This window comes from Haliaeetus leucocephalus, unplaced genomic scaffold, assembly GCF_000737465.1.
Source record: "Haliaeetus leucocephalus isolate CR32 unplaced genomic scaffold, Haliaeetus_leucocephalus-4.0 Scaffold555, whole genome shotgun sequence".
Lineage (NCBI taxonomy): Eukaryota > Metazoa > Chordata > Aves > Accipitriformes > Accipitridae > Haliaeetus > Haliaeetus leucocephalus.
The window spans coordinates 19,686,014-19,697,907 of record NW_010972991.1 but is presented as its reverse complement, the minus strand read 5'-3'; positions in this window follow the sequence as shown (position 1 = coordinate 19,697,907).

Genomic DNA, 11,894 nt, shown 5'->3' with positions numbered 1-11,894 from the left:
ACCTGGCGGCCAGAGCCAGCCGCGCCGGGGCGCCGCTGCCGCCGGATCCCGGTCCCGGGCCGGGGACACGCGGGCCCCCGAGGAGCCCCCGCCCCGCGGTGCGTGTGTTTTCCTTGTTGCGAGTCCGCTTCTGGCCTACAGGCACACGCGCGCACGCCCGCGTTATTCCGAGCGTCTCCTGAATGCCCCCGGGACCGTCACGCAGGTCTTTCCGAGGAGGGGTCGCTTAATTTTGCCCGTATTTCCTGGGGTGGGGCTGTACCGGTGCGGTGCCCCCACCTCACGAAAACCTCTGACCTCATTTCTGTGTCCATTTGTCCTGTATGCTCATTTCTGTGCCCGAAGATGCAGCCCGCGGACAGATGGGGTTTTTTTCCATATGGTGCTCGCCTTGTGCACCGCAAGGGTCAAACAGGGATGACAGCAGAGACACGAAGCAGCTCCAGGGAGCAGCCGAGGTGAGGAAACAAGAAGGTAGAGGTTGAAACAGCGGGCACCCAGCCTGGAAATCACACAAGCCATTCACGGCGCAGGAGAATGATTCTTTCACAGTAATGAAGAGGAGAGATGGAGGGCTGTGAAAAATTGAAAGTTATTTTCCTACACTTAGCATAAGTCCTGAAGTAGTGGAAAGTCTGGGGAAAAGCAGCTCGGTGTATGCTGGTCCATGGCCATTGTCAGCCTGATGGGTGCAACAGCTGCCCAAGGGACTCCTGTGCTCTTTGCTGCAGGTGCTCTTGCAGAGAATGCAAACTTTCTGAGGATTCATGCTTTTTTGCACGTCCTCAAAGGACAGTTTATACACCCTGAGATTACGGGCTCACAAAGGTATGCTGCAAAATGATAAAGCCAGCATAAGCTTCAGGAGCAGTTCTGTAATGCATACAGACCTGAAACCCATGAGCATGTATTCTCATGAGGCTGTGCTGGAGACAAAACCCCGACCTGTGTGTCAATCACCAGTGCCAGAAACACCACTTGTGTTTCCAGATTACTGTCTGCTGGTGGTGTAAAGTGCTAAACTCTAAATTGTGGCAGATGGAGTCACGGTATATTCAGTTTTGTCACCCCTGCTAGGTAGCGATGACTTCCAGCAAACTGCCAAGAGGCTGACACCTCAAACAGGCACAGTGATGGCTAACGGAGCTGTCTGTCTGCAGAGACCGTGAGATATACAGGCTTAGCATCCTAACGGTCTGTGAGGTGACATGTATGGCTCTGTACCTCCGCTCGCGCGGCCACGACTTGGGTGCAGAAGTGAGGTTCCTCTGTGGCACCCGAGCCCTGCAGGTCCCTGTTTCCCACGCCTTGGAAAGATTTCTTCTTGATGTAGAATGGCCTTTTAATGATTTTTCTTTTCTAACATCCATGTACATTTTGTCCTTTCAACTTACTGACAGATGTAGCAGCCTGCTTTCCATTTTCACAATGTGTTTTGCCTATGAACTTAATCTTCTCATCAGATGTTGAGAGCTGCAGAGGCACTTGGAAAGCTCTCGGCTCACATGCGCTGCCCCAGACCACACCTTCTCCTTGAGGAATTCCCAGGCTTTCAACTTGAGACTGTGATCTCTGTAAACCCTTGTCTGTGATGTCTGAATATTTGTAATACTTCTCATTGTTTGGGATTTAGCACCGTCCAAGTGCACGGAGTGGCTTGCCATTCACCGGCAGAAATGTGTCTGGCTTCCTCCAGCAAATCTTCCTCGCCTCCCCAGGCTCTCCTGCGCACCCCAGCAGGCTGTCAAGGAGGCCTGGGGGCAGAAAATCGTAGCCCCCTCAGCACTCAATAGAAAAATTTCCACTGGCTTTTGCTAAGTCCTCGCTGCGCCTTCCATGTGGATGTCTCGCCCTGCTGTCCCCTGCAGCACTTGGGCAGCGTCCCAGCTCGGCCCCCGACAAGCACTTCTGCTTCTCCCTGTTGTAAGCTGCATCCCCGCGTGGCAGATGCTGCTGTGGCCAGACGGCGAGCGCGAACCTCGCTCGGTGCCGGTGTCCTGCTGTGTCAGCCACCGGCCACCTCCATTAGATCCAAATTGCTGTGCGGCTGTGGACCCCAAAGGCGTTTGTGGGTGGGAGCAGAAAGGCATTGCTCTTAAACATAGTCACTCTGGGCATGTGAAAGATCGAGTCTTCAAATTGTGCCTGGACTATGTGGTGCTTTGTAAGCTTTGGCGCAAGAAAAGGGAGAGCCTGGGAGTTCCAGTGAAAGAAAAAAGCCCACGGTACTTAAATAAGATTTAAGACTAATGGAGCTGTAAGAACAATAATTGTAGAGCTACATGCTGGTAAATTTTTATCACACAATAATACATATGGCACCAGCAAAGAGAGTCTCTGATTTCTTTGCTTAAACATATAAAGTACCACACATTTATAAAAGCAACCATTCCTATTCTGTTATGCTGTTCAGAATATGTTTGAAAAGCACATTAAAGTGTGGGGAAGTGTCCAAAAAAGTTGGATCGGTCTGGTTTATGACTGACAGGAAAGGCCAAGCAATTATCTGAACTCCTGATGGGACAATTTTGTTCAGATGTATTTTGGGGTCAGGAGGCAAGGATTTCATCAGAGAGAGTTCTTCAGCTTATGAAACGTACAATGTGTCCAAAACAAGGTCTGAAGTTGATTAGACATAAGTATTCAAAAGGAAATGATTTACATGACAGCCCTGGATATATCGTCCTCTCAGTAAGATCTGACCCAGCAAGGCTGAGATAACTTACTTATGAAATAGGACTTGCGGACCCAGCTAGGCGATTCTTTTTTTTTTTTTCATCATAATGCTTTGCAGGGAATTAGTATATAAATCTTCATGAACCAGGTGAAAATATAGGAACAGTTCCTCAGCTGGTGTAAATCAGCATAACTCCACCAACTGTGCTGGTTTACATCAGCGCAAAACCAGGGCCATGGTTTCAAGATGGGCTGAAAGGCTTTGCTGCATTTGGATGCTATTTGTCAGGTGCTTTGAAAGAGGTTTTTTGGGGCATTTTTACTCCATTTCTAAGTAACTACCATGGACAAATGACAGGTTCATGGATTTTAGTGGAGCTCCTGTAAAACGATGCCAGGGTGATCGTGTTCAGCATCCGGGCTGTCCAGGCAGTAGCGGGGTCTTTCCCTCCAACGCAGCACATGCCACACACCTGCACAGCTTTGTCACGGCCGCTGGGCCCATAGGGCCCAAAGCCCAAAGAGACCGCTCCTTTGTCACATGGGGTTTTGCTACGTTGAGCACATTGGGGGCACCTGCAGTTCGCACTGGTAGGCAACGAGAGGACGGGGGTTTTGTGTGGTGCAGCGTTTTCCTCTCCTTTATCATCTGGAAGCCATATAGTTTGAGTGCCTTCATAGGGAAAGATCACATAGAAGGTATTAAAAAAACCTAGTTTTCGTGCATTTTCTCTTCTGCCTTCTTTTTCCTGGGTTGGTTTTTTTTTTTTTTTTTGGTATTGCAGTAGACAAAACAGCCTATTTGCAAGTGTTTTATCCTTGGTGTGTTTAAACACTGTTGTTTATTTCTACACCTTTTGCATTTTTGTCCTCAAATTTTGGCATGCACGCAGAGTTTGCTGTGAAGGATGGAGAGCGGATATTTTAAAATTCAAACAGGTTCACTTTTGCAAGCATTCTTCTTACAGGTGAGATCCCTTTCTCACACCTTCTTAGAGGGCTTTGCAAAGGTCCCTCATGCTTTTAGCAAGACAGGCTTGATGTCTTTGGAAGATTTATTATGAGTCACAACTTAATCGAGGAACCAAGAAAGATTCATTTTTCATGCAACTTGTACAGCATCATCACCTGAGAGACTCAGCACTAGTAAATCTTGCTGGCATACTGTGAAGGGTGATCCCAAATTTTCAGAGACTCCCCAAATGCAAACTGAAGGGATACACTGCTTTATGTCTCCTTCCAAGCCGAAAAGAAATATGTTTGGGAAATAAGCCCTTTAGATGGTAATTTAATTTGGGGCAGATGTGCCCAACAGCTATGACATCATCCTAAAGCAGGTCTTTTCTCCTTCTTTGCTCCCCCCCCCGCCCCAGCTTTACAGGAAAGATACGGAACGTGAAGGGATTTATCAGGTGTCTTATCATAAATGTGCTTTATATCCTGAAGTGTGTCTGTGAGCTGGTTCTCATAGGTAAAACCAGCTGTTAGCTCCAAATCAGGACAAATAAACAGAAAAAAAAAGATTGTGCACAGGAAAGAATTTCCAGCAATCATGTATGTTGTGGGAAAGAAGAATAAAATCAAATATACATCTCATTTGTCTTTAGGCATGTGATTTCTTTTGCTGTCAGAACCATAGGTGAATTTGCTTTCATCTGAAAGTGAATTCAGCTCTGGATTTAGCAGCAAGCAGTGCTGCTCACAGTGAACCCGGAGAGACCATCTTTGGCTGGTAAATCAGGCTCCATCCATTTAATCATTGGCAGCTCTGCCAAGGCAGCGAATGCAGATGTAAAGTAATGCTGCCTGTTGTGGTGGTTTCAGCTCTCTGAACACTCCTCCTCAAAACCTCCACCCTCCACCAAATTAATTTAACATCAGTTAGCAATTACCATCATGTCTGAGGGATGCATGGATGGGAGAAGTTAGGTGCCAGTGACCTGGGAAGTGCCCGATGAATGTAGGTACCTCCCGGGAGGAGACAAACCTGGAGACTAAATCATAGCCTAGGATCTAGTGGATTTTTGAGTCTGAAGTCCCAGTTTAGTTAAGTTTCAGGTGGCCTAGACCTTGCCCCTATTTCATACCAGAAGAGTTATATTAGAAGGAAGAAACATCAGCCTTCAAGATGTAGCAGGCATAAAGGGACTTTGTAGCATGCTTTTGTAGGTGTAGCATGCAAGGGATTTTTGTCTTCATTTTCCATAGGTGTATTGGGAAGTGTGGAAATCCCATAGTCTTTTCTCAGAGGCTTTTTTATTTTATGCTTTGCTTTTTTTTTTCCTGTGAAGGTCTTTAGGTTTTCACGGAGCAGTAATGTCCAGCCTTTTGACAAAAATGCAGAGATCTTTTGGCATGGGACAGCTTGTAAGGGGGAACGTGTAAGACGCCTCATCACTTCAGCCAGTGCTTATGCCCCACCATGCTGAACATGCTCCCATCACATGAGGGAAAATCCCTGTGCTTTCACCACCCAAACCCCATGTTTTGTTGGGTAAGGGGGAAAAGTGCCTGCCCTGAGGAGAAAGGCTGCCAGGACAAGGAGTATTGCTCATCACTGCACGGTGCTCGCTGGGAGAACAAGATGGCCCATGCTACTGCTAAGAAGGCCAGGTGAAGCTCTTCATGTCCATAAAAGCATAAATATCTGCTTAAATGAACAAAGAAGAAGGAAAAATGCTAAATGGAAAAAAAAAAGCTAACTGCGGTACTCGCTCTTTTTGCTCTTTAAATATCTGCAGCCAGCAATGCTCACAGCAAGCGCCAGGAATATGAAAAGGTTGATGAAGGGCGAGCGCCAGCAGTCTCAGCCTTTTCACACTTGTTGCTGCTGAATCATACATAACTCCACATAACTCCACGTAGCCCCGTTTGGGGCTGTGCGAGTCATTGCCAAGATAGTGACATCTTCAGGCCAGCGTAGACTTTCGGAGCATGGAGAGCTGCATTGACCTTTCTGAGGGAACTGGAGGGGCAGGATTTATCCAAACATGACAGAAATATGTGTATCTGGGAAAAAAAAAAAAAAAAAAAAAGGGCGATCAGGATAAAATTAATTTTTACTGCAGCCATTTAGGTCTTGGCTTTGTGAAAACTGTTTCAAGCCACTGCCTTTCCTTAGGCGGGTCAGCGGGCCAAATCCAATGATAAATACAAAACTCTGAGATCATTATTCCCTTCTTGGATTTTAACTGATGAAAAGCTCTATTCTGTTTGGCTGGGCTGCGGTCCAAAGCCCAGTGACCACCCTGCTGCAGCAAAATGCTGAATTAGGGTATTCTTGAAAACCTAAAACATCACTTATGCTTTTCCTGATAGGAAACAGATAAAAGTCCAATGCGTCTGTATCTTTAATCGTTCGCACCCTCGCAATCGTCTTCCTCTAGGCTTGATAAAACCCTCTTGCAGTTGAAGGGTGTCGCAGTCGGGGCGCTTGGTGCCAGCGGAGATTTTTGTGCTGGGATTTCACTCCTTGAAGGCAGGGGAAGGCTGGCTGCCGGCCAGGCAGCGTGTGGGCATGGCTGCCCGCAGCCCCGCAGCAGGCTGGGGTTGTGCCACTGGCTGAGCAGTGACTAGGCCACCCATCTCTGTGCTTTTTGAAGGTGTCCACCAAAATCTGGGTTGAGAATGTCATCTTCACTGGTGTTAGCAATGTCGACTGGGTCTTGGTTAAAGTAATGCTTTGCTTCTGCAGGTTTGAATCTGGGGCATGAGTTCAGTTCATTTTCTAAACAGCCTTAAACGCTGATTTCCAGCAGTCCTGTATGTTCAAGCTGGAATATTTTAACGTTAAATTCCACCTTACTTCTGATTTTAAGTGAGGATGAGCATTTCAGGGCAAAAAGAAACCCAAGCCCCTTAAACCTATCCACCTCCACTGCAGTAGGTGAAACTTGCTTTCCACAAGAATTCCCAAGCATATTATGGCAAATTTCCCCAACCTTTCTGCAGCTGCGCTGGCAGAGGGCCAGCAGGCTAAAGGCAGTATCAAATTGAATGTAAAGGTGCAATATACATAGCCCAGAGCTACCAGCACAAAAGGCTCTGCCCCGGATCCCGCGGCTGCAGAGGCCACCGTGGCACCCAGTGCATACCCGGCCCCAGACAACCAAAATGCGTATTAAAAATTATTTGTCTTTTCCCTTATGATGAATAACAAAGTCCTGTCACTCCTGGAGCATCTTCTTCAAGCTTGTGCCTGAGGAGCACAGTCAGCCTTCTCCTGTGCTCTCCCAGGAGGATGTTTCTCCCCCCTCTGGTGCATCCTCCACCGAAGGAGGTTTCCCCCAGCTTTCGTTCCCTGTGGCAGTCACCTTTCTTGGTCTGGGTAAAACAATGTCTCTCCATTTTCTGAACTCCCTGTGAGGGCTGCATGGAAATGTTAATCCTGTCTTGAATCAAAGAGAATGATTTTTACCTTGCAATGGCAACAGTATGACATGCCTCGGCCTTTCCGGGGCTGTGGGTGCTGCTGCTCTTGCTGCTGACTACCGGAGGTGTTGGGTTTTGGTTTGGAGGGAGCTATGGATGAACATGGGTGCAGATGCAGGATGAGGGAAGGACCCTCAGGACAGGCTGCTGCCTGAGTGGGATGCTGCCTTGATCTCCTCCTTCCCTTCTTAGCTGTTTCCTTGGGTGCTTGGTAATAGCATTACGGACTCATGATCATTGCAGACTCCAGCATTTACCAGCAGTTAGAAATGCTGTATTTAACAATGCGTTTTTTTACAATTTTAAAATAGCAATCGCCAAAAACTTCTCTGACCCCAATTGACGCTCTGCAACTGGTTGGGCAGGAGTCCTCCTCCTCACAGCCTGGCACCGCGTGGCCAAGGCAAATCTGATTCGGAAGAACAAAGATGTTTCCTGTCTTTTGGCGACAGGCAGGGAGCAGCTATACATACATTGACTAGAGTGGGGCATTTGAATGTGTCCCCCGTGACATTCTTATAAAGCCTGCTAAGGAAATACAGGCCAGATGAAATCATTAGTCAGTGGGTGCACAAGTGGTTGAAAAACATGCTGAACTTATCACGGTTCACCATCAAACTGAAAATTAATTTTTAACGGGGTCACCCAGGGTCTGTCCAGGGCCTGTTTCTGTTTGATATTTTCATTAGTAACTCGGATAATGGAATAAAGTATGCTTATAAAATTGGCCCATCACACTAAGCCAGGAGGATTGCGAGCATATTGGGGCCCAGGATTAAAATTCAAAACAGCTATGAAAAATTTGAGAGGTTTTCCAGAATCAACAAATGGAACCAAGGAGAGACACGTGCAAAGTGCAAGGAGGTCAAAAGGACTTGTATTGAAACAGAGGGTGATCGACCAGCTGGCAGAAGAGACCTGGGAGTAAGCACAGACTGGGTGACCACAGTGACACCCATGAGTGTACCCACAGTGATGGGAAAGCCAAGGACTGGGTGGTAAGTTCATGGTGCTGGGAACTTCTCAGCTCAAGTGTTGTGTCCAGCACTGGGCAACACCTTTTAAGAAAGATGTAAATGAAATAGAAAGCCCTGAGACACCAACAGGGGTATTAAGAGGTTTATAAAACCTGACCTGTGAGAAGAGGTTGAAAGAGCTTGGGGTTGTTTGGTCTAGTGAAAAGAAGATGGATGGGTCTGGAGGGAGCAGGTAACAGCTTCAAAGATTACTGTAAAGGGGATGAAAATCTGTTGCCTTGATGTCCACTGAGAGTGGGACAAGGAGTAATAGGTTTAACTGGAAGCAAGGGAGATTTAAATTAGATATTAGGCCAAACTTCCCAACTATAATCAAAGATAAGCTCAGGAGCAGGATGGGGGACTGCAGTCATTAGAGGTTTTTAAGAACAGATTAGATGAACATCTGTCAGAGACAGTCAATTACAGCTCCTCTCACCTCAGCACCAGCGAATAAGCCACATGGCCCTACCTCACTGGGATTGCTTTATCTTTCCCTGCAGTAATTTGCTGGAGTTTTGCAGGAGCTGAGGGAGCTGTGTCAATAGGTCTCGGTCTGCTGCTTGGGAAGCAGAGCAGCTCCGGCAGGAGGAAAACCCAAACATCTACCTGGGACATGAGTAACATAAGCACGTGGTGGTTGGTACTTACACAGCCATTAGCCGCTGCTGCATGTCTTTGCTTATAGAGCAAGATGTTGCAGAGCTCCACTTCAACTCAAACTGTCTTTGAGCTTCCTCGCTCAGTGGGATTCTTCCTTAACACATCTCCTAAGGCACCAGAAGGCAGAGATGAAGTTCTTCTCTCAAGCCTCATTTCTGATGTTTAAGCATGTTTGGTACTTGGAGGCGGCTCTCATGGGAATCGTCTAACACCACAGTACTGAGGTTATAAATTGAGTCAATCTCCACGACACAGTTCCTAATTAAAGTGCTAAAAAGTAAAACATCAAAGCTGCAAACAACAAAGGCAACCATACTGCTTTGTACATCAAACCAATTGTACACCAGTAACTCATTGTCTTCCTATTTCCCTACCTTTTTGCAGTGTGATACAGCCTGTGATAAAATGTGCTTTAAAAAGCAGATTCTTAAACAAGATGTGCAATCTACTTACTATTATAGCTTCTGCCCCAAGCTGTGAATCAGTGCCTCTTCACTGCGACAGTCCGGGATTATTTGAGCATATAGGTTTGTGTTCTAGGAAACAGTAAAAATTGTCTACTCAATGATAAATAATTGCTTCTTCTTTAGAAGCACTTGTTATCACCTCCTTGTACTGAATATTTTTAGTACTAGCAAAGTATCTTCTTTTCCAGCTCCCTTGAGACATCTGCTCTCCATATGGCGGACTTGACTTTGCTTCCACAGCCTGCTTCTGGGAAGGAGACTCCTGATATGACAAATTGGAATTATTTCCAGGTCTTCAAACACTCCACTGTTCCTGACTTATGTAATTGAGCCTAACAAATTCTGCCAATTGTACATGTTTTAATCCCTCTTGCCTACCTAATTTTTGTCATATTGCTTCTGCTGTCAGCAAGCTGCCCTTTAAACATCGATGCGAGATTGTCGGCGACAGCGAGCCACTTAGGAACCAGTGCTGGTGCTGAGCCCACCTAGGGTACATCGACCCACCGAGCTGCCCTGCTCCTCGAACAAAAGCTGCTGGAAGCAGCACGGTCATCCCATCCTGGCCGTGACGGTGGGGCCGCTGGCACAGGAGCACAGCCCCTTTGAGCATCCATGCCAGCTCCTTAGCGCCATGATTCATGCAAGAAAAATGGGGCTATCCCATTGCTATGGGCCACGCTGTTTGCTTTCTGTGGTTTCTAAACCTCATTCTGTGGAGCAAAGACTCCTTCTGCAATCACACAGAAAGGGGACAGCATATTTTTTTTCCTTTGGTTTGGCAGCAAATGCCAGAGGATGGATCAAGAGCTAAAAAATAATCATTCACATTTGTGTGTTGTATGTATATCTATAGTTACCCTCTTATTCCCCATTGTAGCCTGTAGTGTATGTGTACTCTCTGACCTCACACTATAAAACACATGCACTGTTCAAATATATTTCCTCATGCCTTACTATAGGAACTGTCAGTTTGAATTTTTCTAGAAGCTGTTACAGTACAAAGAGTCACAAAGCTCTGTCAAGTAGTTCATTCCGCACAACAACATGATATTGTAAGTAACAGCAGAGGAAAACCACACAGCTGATATTTTAAGGGCAAGACCTTCGCAGAGAATCAGTGGACAGCACTGAATATTGATATACCTCTGACTCATAATGTTTGCATATTTCAATAACACTCAGAGCACCCGTTCTTCTTCCATGCTTACAGAAACCAGGGAAGTGCCACACCAACTGGTGGGAAGAAAGCTGTGTGTGCAGGGAGGAGCAGCACCGATGCCCTGCTGAGCTGCAGAGAAGCGAGGAGCACTCTGTATCAGCGGACCGCTCATCACGCTGACCCTCCAGCGTGCAGCCGGTCTTAGGTTATACTGAATGACCTGCGATTTCATCTTGAAAATCTAATGCTTTAAACCATCCACATGGTATTTTTTCCAAGATCTATAGCTAGAACTCCAAGGATATAATATGCGGCCATGAGAAATACATCTAGCCATACTATCTTTTCTATGGTACATATGAAATCCTTCTTAATTAGAACTAAGAGAAGTCAATTGTTTTGGCAGCTGAGTGCCACAAAGTACCCGGAGAAAAGAAAAGTACTTCAGATCTCTACTGAAAATACTGGGGACAAATTAAAAGCAGAGTAACCCAGGTGAAAAATAAAACCTGAGAAAAAAAACCCTGATGTTTTTCTTAAATTTTTTGTTAGTGAGAAAATAACCTACCTGTCTTTTTATCCTTTAAGTAAGATAGATGAAACAAAGATTTTACTTCTTGCAAATTAAAATAATATGTGGACTTGCTCTTTTGAGATAGCTCAGAAATCTGTGTTTTATGGAGATGCAAATAAACTTTGCATACAAAGCAGCAGATAGGGCGCATTCAGCAAGCATGTTATCACTTAGCTTCTGCATGTAAGACAGTTTCTGCAGCTAAAGAATATTAAATGTTTTAGTTATTCATTGCATCATTAATTAAGGACCTAAAGGGCAAAGACGTGTCAAACCCAGTATGCTGCTTTGTCTCAACTTTTCCTACATCCAAGGTTACAGCAGGACAGTTCAGTGGCATGTTCCCAAACACTGAGCCACTGCCAACATTTTCTTAATGGGATTAAATTGTGCCTTGTTACTGTACAAAGACACATTTTAAGTATGCTTGGCCATTTATTTGATGTATGATTCTCTTTGGCTGAGTTATTATCCTGGATCTGTGAATAGTAAAGTCTTTATTTCATTACTTGCTGTAATTCTTCTCCTAAAATTTATCTAATTAGTGATAGAGATATTAATAGACCGGAGAAGCAAGATGGGTTATTTAGAAGTTTTTCCCTTCTGTTAGTATCTCTATCAATAATTGAATAAACACTAGGAGAAGTACAGTATCTTAATGTACGTACAATTAAAAAAAAATATTGAATTGATAAACAACTGCCCAGAGGGACTATCCTGAGATGACACCCTGCCTTGCAGAACTAGAAGTAGGGGCTTACAGAGGGCAGCAATATTAGCCACAGCTAAAACAAGGCACAGGCTGGTCAGGGACAGGGCTCGGAGGCTGGGATGGGGATGGAGATGGGGAGGGGACTTCTGCCAAACTGGGCCTCCGGCATCTGTCTGCTGCATGCAGTAGAGCA